General features: G+C 39.8%; 1 long non-coding RNA gene across 1 annotated transcript in view; it reads left to right on the top strand.

Moving 5' to 3' along the window:
* Nucleotides 1-13,644, top strand: part of LOC142062655 (uncharacterized) — a 169,129-nt gene extending 155,485 nt beyond the window's left edge. Inside the window, exons 4-5 of the long non-coding RNA XR_012662530.1 lie at nucleotides 5,800-5,896; nucleotides 9,571-13,644. This is a non-coding gene — a long non-coding RNA (uncharacterized LOC142062655). The remainder of the gene's footprint in view (nucleotides 1-5,799; nucleotides 5,897-9,570) is intronic.
* Nucleotides 13,645-21,652: the final 8,008 nt, after the last annotated feature.

The following is a 21,652-nucleotide window of genomic DNA, read 5'->3' as shown; positions in this document are numbered from 1 at the left end:
CCCCCAGTGTTATGTGCTGAGCATGGCATCATATGATATGGAATATCCCTTGGGTCAGTTGGGGTCAGCTGTCCCAGCTGTGTCCCCTCCCAGACGCTTGTCCCTCCGCAGCCTTCTCAGTCAGTGGGGCAAAAGAAGCTGAAAAGTCCCTGACTTAGTGTAAGCACTGCTTAGCAACAACTAAAACATCAGTGTGTTATCAACATTATTCTCATCCTAATAAAACACAGCACTATACCGTCCAAAACCAGGTCAGTCAGCTGTGGCTGTGTTCAGCTGATGATGTTGGTTTATTATTCACATGTGCAAAATTACAGACTTGACACGTGCTATGTGCAAAATGTGCTGAAGGTAAGACGTAGACAAAATGAAAAATTTTTCTCTAGTAGTGGCATTTAGGCTTGACATTAGCTCCAAAAAGCTACTTGTAGCTCTGCTACTTAACGCTAATTTTAAAAGGCTGTTCACCTGATGGTGAAAAAATACTGTTCTGTGGACAACTTTAGCAGTTTAAAAAAGTAATTACTAGCTGATTCCCTCTAACAGTGATGGCACAACTCAGGGACCTGTGGCATCAACTGAACAGAATGCTTCTTAGTGCACTGCATTGTACCGGGCTATGTATATATTATTTGAGAGGAAGAATTAGTGTATGAATTTAACTTAAGGTGGATATACAGCATAAATATTTTGGGGGGTTTTTATTTTGAACTGTTCAGATGTGGTCTGGTTTCCCACCTGGGAGATGAGATGAGTGAGCAAAGCGAGTCTGAATGCCTTAAACGTCTCAGAAATTTTCTCTCTTTGAAAACAGTGGCAGCTTCATATCTTCATGTCATTGAAAATGTGACCAGGAATATGCCAGTTTAATTTGTTGTACTAGAAATACAGCTATTGTTTTTAGGCTTTAGTTAAATACTAGAGTCCTGTAAAAATTCTTTGGAACCAAAATAAATAGAAGAAAATATAACTTGGTTTATAATAATCCTAATACTAAATTTTAATACATTCTTCAGAAATTCTATTTAATTTTTCTCATCTAACTGTTAGTTTTATTAACTGCCTCTTAAATGTTTAATTTGGGGGGGTGCAAGTAAGAACAGAGCATACAATGAAGACATCAGCCTGAATGGATTCACTGATTTTGTATGCATGTCAGTGCTGTAGGAAGAAAACTACAGCATGCTGGACAGCAATAACACTGTGTAATTACTTATTAAACTACAAACTTTAATCACATGCTGAACCACTTTTAATGTTAACAAACATTAAACATATGAATTGATCCAAACCCAATTCCAACGCTTGATGTCTCCAAGATGACAGAAAAAATGCATGCAGAGATGTAGGTATCAGTCACTGAGTTTCAGCTGTGTGTGACCGACAGAGCAGATTGTCTTCTGCTTCCCCCAGCCACTGTTACCGATGCTGGAGAACTGAATCTAGATCTAGGCTGTTCTGGCCGAAGAGGAAGATATAATCATGTAGGGGCTTCTTAAGCCTGATGGTCACTGTGACACAAATTCAAAAACTTTGAACATTCTACCTTTTGGCCCTCTCTTTCTTTTCTGGGTTTTGTTGTAGTTGTTTTGTGTTGTCTGGAGTTTTTTTGATATAGTAAGATATTCTGCATGAATGGAGATTTTGCCCGTACTTTAGTATATCAGGAATTGAAAATATCACCTAAAGCTCTTCCCAATACGTGGGGTTTTTTTCCCTTTATGGAAGAAAATGTAACTTGCTTTATAATATCCATTATAAATACCAACCAATATCAGTTGTTGCTACAGATACATTACAGAAATAGAAAATACCCTTTATAATCATTGGTGAGAGAGAGTAAAAATTATGAAGCAGACTTTTGCTTAGTTGTATTAAGATGTAGTTTAGACTTAGAACCACAGTGCTTAAAAATATCCTCATCTCTCATTCCTACTTGCACTTGCCAATGGTTAGCTGGTTCTTACTGAAAGATCAATGAAGCCGATGGAAACATACTCCCAGTGGTATGTGGCCACAAATAAGTTTGTCCACCTGGACTTTCAGGGTACCAAAACTAGATGAGGAAAAATTGTCTGGTTTTCATTTTCTTCATGTTTCAGTATTTAGATACCTTTTCTGAAGTGTTCACAGGTAGGAAGGCACATGAGCAATTATATTCTAAGCACAGGAGGATCCTGCTGTTTTTGATAGGGTTCCTTGTTCACCTGAAACTAAGAGCTTTACTAGGTCCAGGGAAAATGGGAATGCCACATGAAAAACTGCTCTGAGAAGGCGATAGGCTCATGGCTGTACAAAGCTTCAAAGCAAAATCATTATTTTCTTTAGGAAGATGGTGCCTACAGTCATGGCATGATCACTTGCAACTGAAAGGCAAACCAGTCCATTTGGCTTTCTGTACCTTTCCCCCCTTCCTTTCCCCACCCCTCCTTCATTTTCTCACATTCATAATGGTTACCGATTATTTGATTATCCTCGCTGTGTTTTTCAGGAAAGACAAAGTTCACCAATAGGAACTGAAAGCCCCCTGAGACTAAAATCCTAAAGAAAACATTGGCTATAGTAGAATTGAGTTATATGTAGGATGATCTTAGGCACTGAATCTTACAAAGTTTATTAAATTATTGTGCAGAGCTTCATGAAGAATCATGAAAGGTGAAAAAGACCTGTAAGTAACAGCAAAAACTAGTTCAATATGAAATGAAGCCTTCACCATTTTGAACCATTTAATTCCTGGCTATGATACACCAGCACTGCTTTCTTCTAATGGATGAAAGTGGACTCTATGTTCCAAACACTTTTACCACCAGGAGGGACTCATGGTCCTAAGCCAGCCAGAATGGTGGGGTTTATTATGGTTGTACCTAAACTATATTTTAAACTGGATTTTAAGTGAGCATTCTCAAAGGAAAGACTCTAACCACAGACAGATTGAAGGGAAACACAGTCTAAGTTTTACCTCTGTTTTTAATTAATTAAAAAAAAAAAAAGCCCAAAGGCAAGGTGAAATGATTTGGGACACTCAGCTTAGTGCATTCTGTTGGATGTCTATGCACGTATTCATAGAATGAAATAATTTGGCTGAGATTATTAAGTGATTACTTTGTGCTCTGAATGGTGGTGAAACTCACTTATTTCCCGACTTAGCAATGGAATATTCCTCCATTGGGTTTGTCACTAGCTTTTTTCCTCATTCCAAAAAGATGGGTAATGCAGTTATCCTGACACATTGGGATACTGACAAGCAATGTCAAATCTCATGATAGCATATAATGATTCTCGTTTTCAAACAAGAAAGAGAAATGGGTGTAATTGCAAAATGTTGTTAGATTTTGTATTAAATCTTGCATAGTAACAGTATAATTATAATGTGTCATCTCTGGCTCAGTAATTTGACAATTCCGTTCTTGGGGGGGGCAGATGGCCTATAACATACCATATTTTTATAATTAGTTTATTCTCTGCAAACTCAGTATGTAATTACTCCCTCATTCATTACTAGTTTCTTTGAAATCTTCCTTTTCAAGAACTAATAAGTCTTCCAACACAAGCGAAGCTTAAATCTCTCTTTGTACTGTTCTCTGTCCTCTCTAAGGAACTTATATTTTTAATACTAAACACTATGGTTATTTCACACTCCATATTACTTTTAAATACATCCTCAACATCACTTTGGCCACCTTTCTTTTATTTTCCCTCTTCCAAACAAAGAATAGTGAAATTATTCCTACCTGAGAAACATACAATATTAAGATAAGGTTTTGTTACCAGGATGGTTAGGTACATAAATAAGTCAGAGTCTAAAATGCAAAGAGCAGTAGATAGATAGATGTATATGCTACGTTCCAGTATATTATGTGTGAGCGCTGTAGCTCACAGTGCCAGTACAGCAGGCATCTGTGCAAGTAAAAATTCGCAAGTGATTTTTTTTTGTTAGCATTTGAATCCCTGCTGCAGTACTTTGTTTGTTTTAGATTGTCTTAGGTAATGACATAATCCTTCTGATGATAAAGATTCTTTCCCAACCCAGAACCTCCTATGTAGTTGCAGGTGCTTCAAACTATGTCAACCACACATGTAAGCCCAGCTTAAAACTCTGCTATGAGCTTTACTCCCCAAGAACAGTTCTGTTGTGGTGGTTGTCTGGGTATTGCCTGTGGCCTGATGCTGCTACTCCAAAGTGGTTCCCATACTGAAAGCACAGGCTCAGATTTCCAGTTTGCCCTCTTAAAAAAAGGCACAAACAAATGAACAACAGGGGGATTCTGGCTTTTTCTACCTCTCTTTCTTTTTGGTAAGGCTGTGTTCTGTCTATTTTCAGAATAACACTTATCTTAGATGTAAACCATATCATGGAGGCTGAGATTTTGAAAGCAGCTTAAAGGATTTAGAGATATTTTCCATTCAAATTAAGAATCTTTCTTTAAATTCCTTTTGAGTGATATGTCTTGGTGTTTTTTGTAGTTCTTTAACCAGTGCTTCACTTCAGCTGCTTAGAAATTCTTTGTGTTGCTGCTTAATGTCTTCAAAAAGGGGGAAGAGGAAAAGGAGTAGGAAAAAGGGAATGCTGCACATTGCATTTGCTGTTTGTAGCATCCCACTGGCTGAGCAGTGTTGCTCAGAAGTGCTTTAAAATCTTCCCTGCCCCATGCAAAGCTGACTTCAGGTGTTCTCCTGCATCAACGCACGTGGGAGAGTGAAGAAAGTTCCCAAGATTTAGGGTGGCAGCTTCATCTCCTGCTGACCAATTTAGTTATTGTCATTATCAGCTGGTTTTCTGCGTCTTTCTTTTTCCCTTTCCTGCCTGAAATAGGATACTAATTCATGCCACACTGTGCTACACGGGACTCCTTGCTGCATCGCACCTGTTGATGTTTATGTGCCAAAGCACATTATGCCAACTGCAATGGCAAGACAGGTACAGCTGCAACTGAGCCTGCAAACAGGGCAGGTTCATCTCAGATCCCCCAAGAAGCTGCAGTCAGGGCTCACTGCCTTGCTTGGTACCAAAGGCCAGTGCTCACAGACACTGGGACAGGAACCCCCTTAAGCATACCGAAGCCAAGGTGGGGGTGCATACAAGTTTTTTTGCATGCCTTAGGAGCCAAAGGCATATCACTCCTTTTGGCCCTTTTAAAGCAATGTGTTTTCTACCCTGTCACATAGTCCAAGGCAAGAAACATGTCATTACTTTTCCTTGCATTCTACTCTGCTTGTACAATACAAGCTCTAGAAAACAGATATGTAATGGGGAACTGTCCTCTACGCCATAACTGATGGCTGTATGGGGAATTTGTTGCACATGGTTGATTTGTAAGAGCTGTGGTGAGCTGTATGCCATTAGAAATTCAGATTTTCTTTTTAGGTCAGAGTAGGCTTACTATATCATAACAGTGGGCTGTTTGGTTCAGAAATTATGTCTGTGACACCAGCCCATGCTAACAGTTGAAAGAGACTCTATAGAAATCATTTTGGAAAAACCTGCACACAAAAGAAAACATTTTACATTTGCTAGAAATTGTTTGTGCTAGAGAGCTTGAGCTTTGAAACACCCTAAAATGAGATTTTTTTTTTTTTTTCTGATTTTGGCTGTTAGTGTAAGCGTTAGCATGTCAATTCTATATATCTTTTAATGTTAATTATGTACGTGTATGACCTTTTTAAGGTGTGTTATATGTAATAAAAACTATGGTTTTTAATATTAATGAGTGCTGCTGCAGTGAGTACCTGAGACTAGGTGAAAATAGTCTGAATGATTTTATCTTCCTTTAGGTTCAAAGGGTGTCTTTATTTCTACAGGGCACATACCAGAAGTGACACACCTACTGATGTTATTGTGCTGGCACAGCCCACCCTTGGCAAATGGACAGGAAAACACCACAACAAAAATAAGAATGTGAGTATAATTGTTGTCTGTGTGGATCCAGTACACAAATACACAAATCAGCTGGAAGAAGTCTATCCAAACCTATTCATTCTAAATGGAAAGATGGCATCAACCAGATTAAACAGGTACCAGGGAACTATAAAATTAAGGAAGAGAGAGAGAGAGAGAGAGAGAGAGAGAAAGAAATAAAGACAAGAGGAAAGAAAAAGAAAAAAAAAGAAAAAGAAAAAAGAAAAATACAAAGAAAAAAGAAAAAGAAAAAGAAAAAGAAAAAGTAGTGGTGGGCCAGGTAGCACAAAGCCAGCAGGATTGAGTGCCTCTTCCAGGGCATCACCACCACCCAAAAACCTCTACCAGTGTGTTTCACTTTTTGACATACAAAGAGTCCCTGCTGTAGTCTGTAGACTGGCGGTTTGTCTGGGCAAGTGGTGTTCTGCAGAAGTGGTGGTATAAGCTTCTTACAGAGACAATGTTTTAGATCCTGTTGAGTCACAAATAACTCTTCAGGAACTACTTTCTTACTGCTTCTTGTAAAGCAGATAGTAAAGGCACCCGGTGAAATGATCAGGCAGCATATCTGAGGCAGGCAAAACTGTTTTAAATTTGCCTAAATGAGATAATAGCCTTGGTAATGAAGTTACTCCCACTTGCCTTTTGCTGGCCTCAAAGTCCCCTGCCTCAACCTGAGCTCAGCGCTGCCTGTGACATCCCAGACACTTGTCTGAGCTTTCCTGGAGCATGTGTGTTGAATCTTCACTGCCAGCCCAGGCAGTCCTCTCCAGACAGGAGTTTTTCCCCATAGGTAAGCCTGACCATCCTGCAATTTAAAATGAGGTACCCTTTTGTTTGGTTGCTTTGTGTATTCTCATTAGTGAATACCTACTGCACTAAACGCATGGTGGCTGTAATTGTATCCAGGAGCTTGAAGAAGAAGCTGTATTTTTATTATGAACCCATTATAAAACCTGCATTAAACCATCATTTTTTTTGCTTTGACATTTCAGTCTCAGACCATTTCCTCCCAAATTGTAAACATGCAGCTCCATGAGCAGTGCAACTAATGAAGCCAGCTCTTCAATAGATTTATATCTTGTTGGTCGGATTCCCTGGTGTCCAGGATGATGCAAGCTCCTTCTCAGGTTTTTACTGCACTTCGGATTGGCCTCTCCCCTTTCTGCCCACTCTCTATGCCCTCCCCTTGTGTATGAACTCTGTGCAAATGATGTCTCATGCTGTAGTTTTCCCCTTAGCAAGATCTCTTTCTTCAGTGAAGTTTCCTGTACTTGCAGATTGAGTAGACTTGATCTGGTAGCCATGTGCCTTTCAAATATGGATCAGATCAGTCAATAGGTTCAGAAGGTATTAGGAACAGATGAAAAAGCACAGTGTAACTATAAGAAGGCATAATAAAAATACAGCTTCTTTCCTTTCTCTTCTTTTTTTTTTCCTTAGTTCCAAATTTGTTCCATACCCTAAATCTTTGCCTCCCTGATCAAGTTTTGGGATGTCTCACACGCAGTAGCAGTTAAAGTGCACAGGACAAGACACCATTGCAATTGTAGGGGCAAGTGTCCCAACCTTGGCCCTTCTTGAAAACCAAATTCAATTATTTGTTGATAAAATCCTGTTTACAGTTAATTTGTTTCAGTATTTGGCTTCTTCAGTGCAGTGTAACGTAGTGTCGGATATTGGAAGGAGAAAGAGATATAATGGAATACATTTTCTTACTAAACTGCACATAGGAAGAGGGTTCTTCTAATTTATTTTTTTCTTTCACTATGATGAAGCTTTCTGGAAAAGCTGCCAAGTTCATTGTCAGTATCTGTTTTAAAAGCCTTATGAAACACAGACAGCTCCTGAAGTTCGTTTCAAATTAATTGTATTATTAGAAAGTTAGCTTTTTGAGTCTTTTCGAGTATCTTCAGGAAGGAAAAGCTGGAAAACAAACAGAAATTTGTGTGCTCACTTGTTCTCTGTGCTTTTAACAGTTACTGCCAACTGTGATCAAGGGTGAGACAGTGGATTCAGTGAAATTTATTTCAGCAAATATCTTACAAAATGCCATTTATTATTAAATGGTATTTGTTTCTTTCTGTTCAAAGTTCAGCAGATCAAGATTTTTCTCTCATCAGGTCCTTTGCTAAAAAGGACAAAGTGATTTGAGGTGTAGCAACCTCTACTAGCAGGAAATTATGGATAACCTATCTATAAAGAAAGCTTCATCTTAATTGATATCCATTAGCACCCAATCCAAAGCTTACAGAATTCAATAGAAAGTCTTGCATTAATTCATGTGGGCTTTGTGCCCACAGTCTACTCATATGATTTTTCTAAGTGGACTTATTTATTATTGTAGATGTTCTAGTCCACAGAAATGATAAATCCTTTCCTGAAACCTGCTAAACTAAACTATACCTACCTGTTCCTTACACATTGCTTAAAAAACAGAGTTACAGAATGTTTCTATATCATCTTTGATCTCTAAAATCAAACTGACAGAGTCTTGGCAATAATCACACTCATGAGACTTCTGGTACTTCTAGTCTTTTACCTGGATGGGAGAAACTGCAGTTTGCTTTCTTGTCCATCTCTGTAAGGATTTAGCTGTGTAAATTTTAGACCAAATCTTGGAGAAAATTCTGTTGGAATTTAGCCTAGATGTGTGAAAGGGGTTTTAACTTGTCTGTGTCAGTTTGTTCAACTCATCCAGACATCCCTAACTGTTATAAAGTAAGTATTGTTTTATGATCTTCTCAATAAACTTTGACATCATATTTAGCTTTTGTAGATGATGAGACAAGCCAAAACATGAGGGATTTGGTGTATGTGAAAATGCTACACAATTTGCAGTCTTTGCTTAGCAAAGTATCCATATCCATATAATCTTTACTGAGGTGCTATATTGTCATTGGTGTGACCAGTCCAAAGGGAAGATCTGCTGTCATCTCTGATTCCTGTAAAAATGAAATGTATGAGCTTTATAACATTATTTACTCCATCCATATTGATTAACAAATTCTCCAAGAAAAATAATGATATCCTTACAATAACAGTGCATTGGCAATGAATTGGGGTTTTGGGATTCCTTGCAGCACATAACCCGAAATCCATGACTAGACATGGTCTTTACAGCATTTTCTGGAGTAAGGAATAGCACAATACCAAATATTGTAACCCGGAGAAGTTTTACTTTGTCAACAGACAATTGCATTGGCTTACAGGGCCTGAAAGTTTGTTTAATGCCTTGTGCTAACAAGGTAGCAAGGAAAATACACAGGAAAGTGTGGCTAATTCATTTCTAAAGAAATATGAATGAAAAGGTAATATGCTGCAAGAAACCCTGGTCTGAGTAAACCAAAAAGCATTCCAAAATCACCTTCCCTAAAACACATTTTGGAAGAGGAATTTGAAGAGCAGTGTAGTCTAAAAAAGGAGTAAAGCCAAGACAGATTGTCAGTTGGGGTAAACTGGGTGAGGGAAAGAAAGGTAATGACCCTAATGAGCCATGGATTTTAGCCCATTGTTTTTATTGGCCACCTTCTGAGACTGGTTTTTAAAAAATGGGAAAAATCTTCTGTTGCATCTGCATGCCTCTCTGCATTACTCACCATATGCCTAGGCAAGAAGTCATGTCACCTCCATTCCTAACTTTTTTGAGATGGGTTTTTCTTTCTTTCTTCAAGTTTAGACTGCTGTTTGTTCCCCTGGCCCCACAGCAGCATTGGCTTCCTCACCGCCAGAGCCAGACAAAAGCTGCCATGGAGCAGAGCAGACAGCATATTGAGTAATGGAGCTGCTTGCTTCTGAAGAGCCGGACCTCATCCATAATTCAGAGTTGCCTTTTCCTCCATGCCTTTGTCTGCCAGTCCAAACAAGAAGGTGCATCTACCCTGCATTTCCAGTAGCGAAGAGTGTTTGGTGATGTTGACCAATTATTTGCACCGCCCCAAAGGAAACTGGGAAAATCATCTTTGGAAGCACACAGATTCTGCTTCCTGTCACCAGAAAGGTTACTTTCTTTAGTCTCTGAAGGCTTTGGTGGATCAATTCTTTTGCATGGGAAAATAGATTAGAAACATGCCATCAGGTACACTGTGCACAAGACAGACAGATGGAGACAGTAGTATCTATCTGCTATAGGGAATTGTCAGAGGGGCACAACTCATTGCACTGGTTCTTAGAGGGCTTAATTTGCTGCTGGTAAATAATCTATTTTTTATTACCTCACATCCCCAGATTGTCAACATGCTCAGCTTTTTGCCACAGCTAATTAGACAGGCAAAAGCCTCATAGCCTAAAGAACAAGCCTGAGCTAAGCACCTGCCAAAATATCTGACTTTTTTTAAGAACTGGAATGTCAAAGAGTGAAGGGGCTGCAGATCACATTTAAACGCTTTGAGCATCAATAAGATGATTAGACCCATGAGGCAAACGTTCAGAATTTCTCTTAGGCTCACCACTGAGAGAAGGCAAGATAAAACACTGATAGATAAAAACTACTGTGCAACGGTACCAAAGCTAATTATTCTGCTGAACTCTTGGAGAAATCTTGCAGGGATGTGTTGACATCATGCTCTGTGTGGCCACTTCTGTTCAGGAAAGCAATATTTAATTCCATATTTGAATGAAGTCTCTTTGTGTAAAGAAGAGCTTTCAGAAAGGGATTTGTCTGAACCAAAACAAAGAATGACCTTGCAATTAGCCAGGCATGGCAGATTTGGCAGAGAGCAGGGGCTTTTTATTCCTTTTTATGGTGTTCTTTGTTTGTTTTTCCCATCCATCATTTAAAAATCCTGTTTTTGAACAATGAACATAGGAGTTTTTCCAAAGAGCTCTGCACCAAGGACAAAATGCACCGAATGATGCCACTGTATCAAGCATGGCATGATTAAGGTATGCATGCAAATAGCAGCAAAGGTATCCTTGCAGTCTCTGTATATTCTCAAGGGACAGACTAGCAGTGTTAACATTGCTGTGTCTCCGTGCCCCACTGTCTCGGTGTGCTGCCCAAGGCTGGCTTTCACACAGTGTAGTGACTGTAGCCCATGCTGCCTGAAGCACCGTGTGGTTTTCCGCACTAAAGAAACAACTTGTTCTTCAAGATCAGGAGAATCTATAGTCTATCTATGTATCTATAAAATGAATAAGTTATACAGTATTCATATGTTTGGAGGAAGGGTTTGGGTAGAGACACTGGAGAGTAAAAATGGCTGCCAGGTTCTCAAGACCCGAATGGTAATTGAGCTTAGTAGGACTGTCACTACTTAAATCGAGTGGTACAGTCAGGCTATAGACTACTTTTGACTTTCCATGGTTATGAGCCCTAACACATATTTGTGCCTTGGGAAGTCGTCCCAGAATTTGCTGACTTGTGATTTTTCATCAGGGACCCTGCTCCCTCGGTTACAGTGAATAACCTGCTTTCTCCTTATATTAAGTTTTAATGCGATAACTTTTTGGACTTTCATGTTTCTGATATTGCAGAGGTGGAGACAGAATGGAGTTCAAGCAAGGAAAGTCAATATATATCATCTGCCCACACTGAAGTATAAGCATTCACCAGCTAATGTCATATATTATTCGATGATATTGGTGTTGCTGGAAGAAAACTCTAGGACTGAAAATAGTAAAGATAAAAAACTGGCAGACTGTGTGATTTCTTCTGATTGAATGCAAGGTGATAAATTTCTTTTGGCTCCATTTATAGTCATAGTCTTGTTTTATATGGATTTACTGTTCTTAAAAAAAAAAAATCAACTCCAAATAATTTAGGGATACAAGAGAACCCACTCTACTCTGTCAATGGCTTTCCAAGTAGCAAAATTTAAGGTAGCTCTTTCTTATTGTCCTCAACACTGAAAATGTTCTCTCCACTATGTAACTTCAGTAATTTCTAACTACAGAGATTTCATATATTCTGAAACCAGCAACACCTTGAGAAATGGATTAAACCTTCTCTCTTGTATGAAATAACTCTGCTTCAAGCTCCATCTCCAACACAAGACCACCGTATTGTTCACAGAGGGATCACTTAAGCAGAGTTTAGGGTTATATCACCCAGACTATGCATAGGGAATGATTTTTTACCATATATGTACAGCTGATGTTTTATGGTAACCCTATTCTGCCACTGCATAAGAGTCTTTCACACAGTATATAATTTGGGTACTGCTAGACATTGCAGGGTATCTACACAGTTTGTTCTATAGGTGGACTACAAAATCTCCTACTGAGGAGGGGGGCAGTAGGAGAGCAGCTGGGTGGGTGCCTGGCAACTGTCCAGGGTCAACCTAGCACACATGGGTGACTCTATCTGCATGGTCATGATTGAGAAGAAAAGCCAAAATGCTGAAATTTTTCTTTCATTTTCCTACGTTTAGGGTGAAATCATATTTAACACTTCTGGTTGTTGTTGTTTACCTGAATTTTCAAAATTCAAGTTGTCTGTTTCCCTGTTTTCTATTGCAAGGAAATGAGTGAATTCTTGTAATTATTCCTTTCTGTGTTAGTTATTTTGTAGTATTTTCTCTCCTAGGCAGAAATGTCAGTTACAAAGTGGCAGAGCTCTGCAGCCATGGTCTGGTTTTACCATTTGAAGTTTTTAATTCCGCTGAGAAAGCATGAAGATTCCCAAAGCAATGATGTAAAAATGAAGGTGAGCGGTGAACAGACTAAACTAAAATTGGACATTGCATTGTATGCCCATAGCAGAAAAAGGAAGTTAAAATTACTAAAACAAAAGACATTGTGGCCAGTCTCAGCTTGCATTGTTTCCAGCTCTGGTTCTAAAAGTCTGGCTAATACCTTTCTTCATTCAAGACAAGGTCTGTTTGAGATTAGGACAATAGTGAGTTGGGCATAGTGTGTCACACACAGGTGTCAGAGTTTCCTTTGAGAAGTACCTCACCCACATGGGAAGTTACAGCAAAGGGTGGGAAAGGAATTAGTAGAAACTGAGGCAAGGAGCTGAAGTGGTCCTGCTCTCTCTCTCTTTCACTCATGCATGATTATATATGCACACAAACACCCCCATATACATAGATGGTCTTTCATCCTTCCTGGTCTGTTTTCCACAGACTGCTCTGTCAACCTTTTTCTTCTTTTAATTAATTAAACATTTCACATATCCAGTGAGATTTCTAAGGCTGACCATGGCTTGTTGTGCGATCAACGTTGAGCTGCATGGTTTCCCCGCAGGTGCTGATGTTTCGGCAGAGGTGTTGCAGTGCTGCCGGTGTGCTTGCATAAAGAGCTCAGCTGTGGGCCTGTGTTCAGATTACACACAGGGAGCCAAAGCAACAATTTATACAGTAGTCTCTGATGCACTTCCACCTTTCCTGGCAGTCAGGTTAAGCCATTTCAGGAATCGCAGCCTTGACAGGGCAATCGCTCAGTTTTCTGGTTCCCCTAGCCCGAAATGCATTCCCTGTCTGCCAAGACTTGAGAGAAATGCATCCATAATCCACTGCTCCTGTTTATAGGAACAAAGCTTGCTTTACTTTACTTGAATTTGAATAAAGGTATTTGCACATCCCCGTTGAATTTTTTCCACCTGTATTTTTATCCATAACAGACTGTCTCTATACTAGCAGTGACTGATCAATTGTTTGGGGGTTGTTTGTTTTCAAGGCAACGCGTGGGTGATTCTCGATTCTCTCCTGTAGCAGAGCATGCTGTTATCAATATGTTACTTTTTTTTCACTGGGAACATAGCTTTCAGAAGGCATGTAAAATAAATGGGTTCTGTTTTAATTCAAGTGATGGTTTGGAAACGTGTCTGGTAAACCAACTTCCAAAGCCTCTTCCCCCTTTGAACCAGTCAGTGCAAGACCTGCACTTGCAAGGTCTGAGTTTGTTTATCTTTTTCTAATTAACAGGAGTTAGTCTTTCAAAGTATCTGCAGCAAGTGAAATCCAAGAGGCTGGAATGAGTGCTCTCTGTGGTCTCAAAATAAATGCATTTGCTTTTCAAGGGGAATAGAAAGATTAGAAAAAGGCCTGACTTGGGCTGTCAGGTCTCTCAAGCAAAATCCACACTGCGGTGCCTGCACACTGATGGGGCCAAGAAAGCAATGATCACAGAAATGTGTGAGAACAATGTGTTTCCTCTCCTTTGAGTTTAGCAGGTGCAATGCTGATGAGAGGTACCTGAACGACAGAGCAGATAGAGGCAAGAGCTCAGCCCAAAAGAGATGTTACCATCGGGGTGCTGGTACCACCCCAGGTACAGGGTGGACACAGATGCACACTGGAAAAGCAGAGCATCCCTTCAGTCCTGGGCAGAGTGTGTCAAAAAGTTGTGACCTCTGGCCACACTCTCCATATCTCTTTTTCCTCTTCAACATTTAGTTTATTTGCTTTATCTAGAGATACAGACAAAGACTAGCCCTCACTCAGTTCCTTCTGCAGAAGGGGTTGTGTCTCATTTAGGGACTTTAGGCAGTGCTGAAGTTCAATGAGCAGGAGCAGGGACTCGGCTGGAAGTGCCAGCGTGCCTGCCAAACTGTCACACGAGGTGTTTTCAGATGAGAATGTCTGCAGAAATTACACTGAGGCTTGGCATCACCAGGCAAAGCTACTCTCTTACATCTATTGCTGACTAATACAGACAGCATAGTCTGTCACCCAATTAAGAAGCAGAAGCTGTACTGAAAAAAAGAGTGGAATTCTTTAGGAGCAACTTTTATTACCAGAAAACAAACATATCTCACATAAAAAGTTGGTCCATTGCTGCAAACTTAAATAATTTTCCTCGTATTTCACCATTCATTTCACTCCGAAGTGGTCTTTCTCCTGCCAGCAAGTGCTGATGGCAGGGACTGATGCCATTGCCATGGAGCTACCTGCCCCATGCTTTAGGTAAGCGTCACAGCACAGCCTCTCCTGTGGGTCTGTCTGCATCACTGGTGCCCACAGGGTTGCCCTACACATGGGATAGCTGGCACGCAGGCACCTGATCCTGCCTACCGCTGCTCCTCAGCATATGGAAGGACCCCTCCACACACCAAGCAGCAGTAGTAGGCAGACCTGGGTGCACTCCAAGTCCATCAGGCCAAGTCTCAAGGCCAGTCACTCCAGCTGTGCAAGTAGCTGAAGTTATTCATGAGCATTGCTGAGCTCATGCTGTTGTTGGACTGTTGAAACTCAGTTCACCTTGGAAAGGGGATTTTGAATGCATGCCGTTGTTCATCTCTGTGTTTAATGCCTTGCAGAAATTTTTAGTGGGGAGTTTGTTGTTGGTTTATGTGTGGGGAGAGGGGGTTCCCTCCCGCCCATCCACAAGCTCAGCTTGGGATCTTAATGTCAAGCTATGCTCTTCATTACTGATAATAAAAAGTTTTCTTAGCAAGAGAAATCTTGAACCTTTAGCATTTTTGCCATGCAAATGTGAGGATCATCATCTCGGTTGTTCTCGCAGACCTAAATCGTCCTTGCCTGTGTGGCAGCCTACCTCAGTGGCACTAACACAGCTCTAAAAACCAAGCATGAGACTTTCCTACAGTTACAATTTCAAGGGCATTGTCTCATCCAGTTCCAGCTTTATGTGTCTCTAACAGTGAGATTTTTCACACCAAAAATCATGTCTTCACAGATCATCCTACAGACTTCTAGCTTCTTCCTATGCAAGTTTTTCCTGACAGTCTATCTGTATTTTACTGGGGGGTTTGTGGAGTTTATTTTTTTTTCTATTTTATGCTTTTGTTCTTAGTTTCTAGATTCCCAGATTTCCTCTGAGGAACCATCTCGGGCAAAAAATACATCTGTCATCCCTCTTAGCTCTTACAGCTGAGAAACCTTCTAATAACCGAATTGCTGTTCTTCTGCTCCAGAGGTTTTTGGAGGATCGCTGCAGGGCTGGCTGCTCCCATTTGCTGAGGCTATTGTAGGAAATGCCTGGTCCTCCACCTACTCTCTCTCTCTCTATGCATTGCAGTTGAAGCTGGTTTTATTGTCAGATTTTAAAAAAGCAGAGAAAGGTTGCTGGTTGGGGAGGGGGGATTGTTTGTTTGGGGGATGTCTGAAGTTTGTTTGAACACAGTGATTGGTAAGAACAGGATTATTGTAGATCAAATAAAACCTTGAGGGGATTGGAGATTTTCTTCTTTATTCACAAGAATATATTAGCCTTCAGTTCACAAATAAATCAAAAATTCCAGAAAATCTGAAACCCCTGCTTGAGCCTCTAACAGGGTATAAATAAACATATACTCTGTTGCAGCATGTTTGGGGAGTTAGAGAGATATTTTTGTTTTGCTAACCCTGATGTCTGTGTTTGATTCTCTATTTATTTAGTTTAGCATATCCTGAAGTATGTTTCATTATTTTGGGGAATGTCAGTGCTTTTGAAAAATTAAATATCACACTCATATCACCTATTTTAATTTCAGTAATATTCCACCCCAGGGATGTTAGCCTATGTCACAGCTTTGTGCCCAGCAACAATATTTCAGGTATTTGCTTGCTGCAAGGCAGTACAGGAAATTTCCTGCAATATCTGGCTGGCTTGTAGAGTACGGTATTGCTGATTTTCTGTGTAGGCAGAGTAGAATAAAGGTATCCCTCTCTATAACTGCAGATATTTATATTTCGACCTGAGTTTGCTAGCCTTGCTTTGCTTCTGCATTGCCATCATCACTCCTGGCAGCAGTGGTATGAATGTATTAACTAAAGGGAATACTGAGCTCTCCAGATATCATTCGTATTCTCAGTGACTAGTGATTTTGGTGACAGGACTAAAGAAGCCTAACTATTACAAAGTACTGGGAACTGAGCCTTTGGAAATCTTTTAAGTACCTTTTAGCTGGACTTTAAAAAATGTCTTACCACTTCTGACAAATGCTGGAAATTTTACAGTCTGGTTTTCTATAGAAGTGAAGAGTACTTAATTTCTACAGATGAGTCTGTGTGTGTATTTTTCTTCCACCAGAAATTTCTGGGCCCATTGACAGACTTCAAATCAGGCTATCGCAGGTTAGAAGTCTTAAAATAAAAAACTAGTTACATTCCTGCATGTTTTCATGAAAGTAGTCATCAGATACAAGAGACCAGTGTTTGAGCATTCCCAGTAATAGTCCTAATAACTTCTGAACTCAGCTTCAGCGTGGACTTAATGATCCCCTTATATCCTCCCCAGCCTAAAAACTTTTATGGCAGCTAAAAACCTTAGTATAATTCAGTTGTGGTTGGTTTTTTTTTTTTAAAAAATCATCCAAGAAACACCAACAAATAACAAGCAGGCCTTCTCCATTTCTTTTGCTGATCGAATAGATCATCTTTCTTCTGGAGTGCCCCGGGAATTTGAATCCTCACTGAGCTGATGAAAAGCAGTCTTTGGCACAGCTCTCAGACATTCATCATATATTCAAACAGGCCTCTGATTCCACCTCTTAAGTCATTTTGGCTAAATTTATCTTTCAGAATTAATTGTAAACCCAGATAGTAATTTTTATAGTTGCTGAAATAGCCTTTTTTTTTTTTTTTTTTTTTTTTTCAAAAAAACATACATCCCCAAAGCTTAGACGTAAAGAGAGAAATGCTTAAATAAGTCAAAGATGCCATTTTGGGACTTAACTATTCTCAACATGTAAGAGGAAAAAATAACTTCTTTAATAGATCTATCATCTGTGTTAGTAAAAGAAATTCACACTAAGACATTTACAGGATTGTGGCTTTAAACTACATTCCTTGTGGCTTTTTGTTTTTATTTTAAAATCTTCAGCAATGGTGCTTGTGGTACTTGAAATGGCCCTGGGAAAACAACAGTTAGGAGAGCCCACGTGGTAATTCCAGGTGCTCAGTTTGTAGGTGGTAAGCTAGCAAATGTGAACCCCATCCAAAATGACTGACACTCATAGTCCGCACTGCACATACACTGACTTTTCTGCAAGGCAGATGAAAGTATGTGTATGATATTTGTTGCTTAGGATGAAAATATGTTAATCTTTAAGCACAGCATTTCTTTAACCAAAGTTGTCTGTAATACTTAATCAAATGTCACAGAAGTTAGCTGGAAATACTCCTTTTGTGTCATTTCTAATGAATCTTTCTGCACTGTCTCTCTTGTTGTTTATGACTGCTTAAATCCAACTGTTGTCTTCATATATTGAGACTCTTGAGACTTTAAAGCATATGAAGAAAATTCTCCAAATCTTGAAACTGAAATTGTATTTAGCACAAATTCTATTAGCAATTCAGCCAGCAAAGCTGGGAAATACTTCCTCTGCTGCCCAACCTGAGTGAAGCTCTAACAGCCACCAGATACCAGCTGTGCTGAGAAAAAATGAGATTCTTCAGAATTCAGACTAGAAATCATGTGAGGACAAGAATGTGTGAATTTTCTTCACTTTATGCATGTTGCCTGCAGTCAGCCGGTCTCTGAGGAGCTATAACTCATAGCTAAGTGTTTGCAATATTGTAATACAAATACCAGACACAGCTGTACCAATGCAAAGGCCTTTCCTGCACAGCATGGCCTGTTGCAGCAGGGCAGATGTGGACGCTGTGCTGTCGTGCACGGAGCTAGGAGGCCTTGGGCTGATGCAGCAGTAATCATGCTTAGCTGGAGCTGCCCAGCAAAGTCCCACACCATGGTCCCAAAGAAAGACAAGGAGTGTCCTCCCAAGTGAGACAGCCCAGCAGTCTGAACATCCTGTGGAGAGCAGGCTGTGAGAAGGTGCAGAGGAGGAGTGACATGGGTAGCACCAGCATGCCTTACTTTCTTGGCCATGAGCAGCTGTGAAAGGAGTTTTCAGGTTCAGCTATTACCAAGAGTTTTACTTAAGGGATATTTACTGGTTACTTTTTGCCAAGTTTCTAGTTAAAGGCTTGGGATATTTGAGCTTCAGGTGATTTAGTGATTTTTCAAGCCTGCCAAGTTCTTTTCCCTATGAACAAGACCTAGAAGAAGTGATACTTCTGTGGGCCAGCAAATGGCAAACGTGAAACCTGCTATGAAAAAACTTCCTGCCAAAAAAAAGGTCATGAAGTTTGGTTTAGGGTTCTTTTATTATTTTTCTGTTGTTTGGCTTTGGGGTTCTTTTTTCCCTCTGCAAGAAACAATTTAGACAATATGGGATTGCTCCCAAATCTGAAATTAATTTTGCATATCTCTGCTCCTCATCTTCATTCCTCCCCCCCCCCTTCTGGGCATTTTTAGAAGGACAATGAACATAGAGAATTGGAAGGAATGGGTAATTTGTTATAGGTGACTGAAATATGTGAGGAACATTAGATGTACTTAGTAGACAAAGGTCAGAATTAACATTTAGGTATCTGAACACGTACATTTAGAGGAAATGGCGTGTTAAAACCGAACCTCTATTAACAATGATCACAAAATTCAAATAAAACATTTTCATACTAGGAAACAGTATTTTCTCACCAATTTGTTGCATGCTGGCAGTTCTGGCATCCCCATCTATTTGAGATAATCTTCAGAGAGAACCCTATTTCTGAAAATGCCAGTCCCAGATAAGCATCCAAACTCAAGTGCTTTACTGAGCTGATTTTCAGACACTAGGTCTGAAGGTTTTTATTTTTACTCTATGTGCAGACCCTGAATCCCTGAAACATTTGTGATTCACTTAGAATTAATTAATCTTGTCTCCCTCCACACTGTTATTTTCTCAGTAGCTTTATTTCTTCCCCACCCTGCCGCAAGACAGAACATAAACTATAGCATATAAAAGGTAATAATTCTGGCTGGCACAAAACACTTGGACCTTCATTTTGGTGTGAGGCTATCGCTGACCAGGGCAGCCTTTCAGTGTGCTGACCCTAATCCTACAATCCCCTCAAAAATACATCTAAACCTGCCTGTCTGATTTCCATCAAAGATTGTGATTCTTAGGTCTGGTTTCTTGGGTTTATTTATTTTGTTCCAGTTCAGCTTTTAAGCACATCACAAACACATTTACAAATACCTTGAATTATGCATTTCCCATGGGATGAAGAATCTTTAGTCTAAACCCTTTGTATTTCCTCTTGTTATATCTTATTCTGGTACTATTTCTCCCCAAATGGAAGGTAGCTGTAAAAGCTAATTTAGCACAGCACCATGATGCAGTCAATGGGTTTCTGGGGAAAGGAAGGTAGGGGTTGCAATGCTGGGGGGTTTGGTGGTTGAGGGGTTACAATACAATGAGACTTCTATTTTCCTCTGCAATAAACCATAAAGCCCACAATGTATAACCTGCCAGGAATGAATTACCTAACAATTATGTAGAAGCGATCTGTGATTTGTAGGCGCCACCATCTGGGCATAAAGTCTGTTTGCAACTGGAATAAATGCAATCACATAAGATTATAAACTTTTTCAAGCTTAGACAAATCTGAGAATTGTTCCTACTAATAAAATAGCATTTTTCTCTAAATAGATACATACATGTGCATACCCCCCCAACACACACACTCAGTCTATGAGTGTTTAGAAATTATAAATGCTAGGTAGTAAAGATGGATTAATCTTTTTTTAAAGATTTAATTACATCCTAGACCGTTGGGACTAAATCTGCTAAATCAAGATGGAATTTCTAATCTATCAGCATGCATTCCAAGCATTCTGGTCTGCACCACAGACAGCTAATCAGTGAGGTATGACCCCCCAGGCTCCAGGCAGTATGGAAGCAAATGCCTATTCATCTTCTAGCCTTTTGGATATTGTGCTCACTGGTTTTTTCACCAGTATCTTTTGGAGAATGAAATAGGGTTAAGTGGAAACCCTGACCATCATTATATGCTCAGGAATTTCAATCATTTATCTGATGGTGAGGAAGGGAAAACAATCCTTTTGTGGTCAAAAAATGACCCTTTGTGCACCCAGTGCAAAATAAGTCTTTGCCCCCAGTCCCACTGCTCCTCCCTGGGACAGGAGCAGAGGTTGAACTTGTGTGACTTCAGGCACAGCAGCCAGGCCAGGTTTCAGCAATTTCCTTTTGAGATAAAAATCCTACTGAGATAAAAGTCTCTTCCACAATGAACTGAAAAGACTGGGTTTGGTTTGCCTTTCTTTTTCTAAACTTTTCAATGCTTTTGTGGGGATTCCCTCTGGCAGAAGAGCTCCAGGGCACTGGTGTTTCACAGTGGTTTCCATAGTTGTGACAAGAACAAGGCAATGGACAGTTTGACCCTGAAGGTAAAATCCTGGCAATTTTGAAGTCAATAGGACCTCCTAATACCTCTGCTTTAGATATATTGCCCCTGCAGAATAATCCAAATGAATAAAATATCTAACAAAATATAAGAAAAACATTGGATTTTAAATGAGAATCACGCTGAAAACAGCAGAATCAGTATGCTGGGACAAAGCAGATCATACGCACATGTTGTTGCTGCTCCTTCCCTCCTGCTTTCTTTTCCAAAATTCCTATCGGTCCCACGAGGAGAAGGAGAATAAACCTGTTGTCAGTTTTATTGCAGAGCTGGCTGCCTAAACTGATGTCTCACTGCAACGTGGTTATAAAAAGGAAAAAAAGAAAAACTGCTAAAAGGCCTTGCTGATGTAAATGATATTCCTGGAAGACTCTCCAGGAAAGGGCCTCTAAAACAGGAGAAGCCTAATACATACAGCAGTATTTTCAAAACACCAACTTAAAAATTTAAAGCCCTATGGCTTTTTTTTCACTGCTGTAAGCTGTAAGGAGAGTTGCCAGGGCTCTACTCTGAAAAGGATGGAGACAACAGACCAATATACAGCAAAACAGAGGGGTCTGGTGGTGATATTAATTTAAAATCAACCTGCAAGACAAATAATTTTCCATATTTTGGA

This window comes from Phalacrocorax aristotelis, chromosome 10 (genome assembly GCF_949628215.1).
Source record: "Phalacrocorax aristotelis chromosome 10, bGulAri2.1, whole genome shotgun sequence".
NCBI classification, from domain to species: domain Eukaryota; kingdom Metazoa; phylum Chordata; class Aves; order Suliformes; family Phalacrocoracidae; genus Phalacrocorax; species Phalacrocorax aristotelis.
This window is presented reverse-complemented; position numbering and strand designations above follow the sequence as displayed.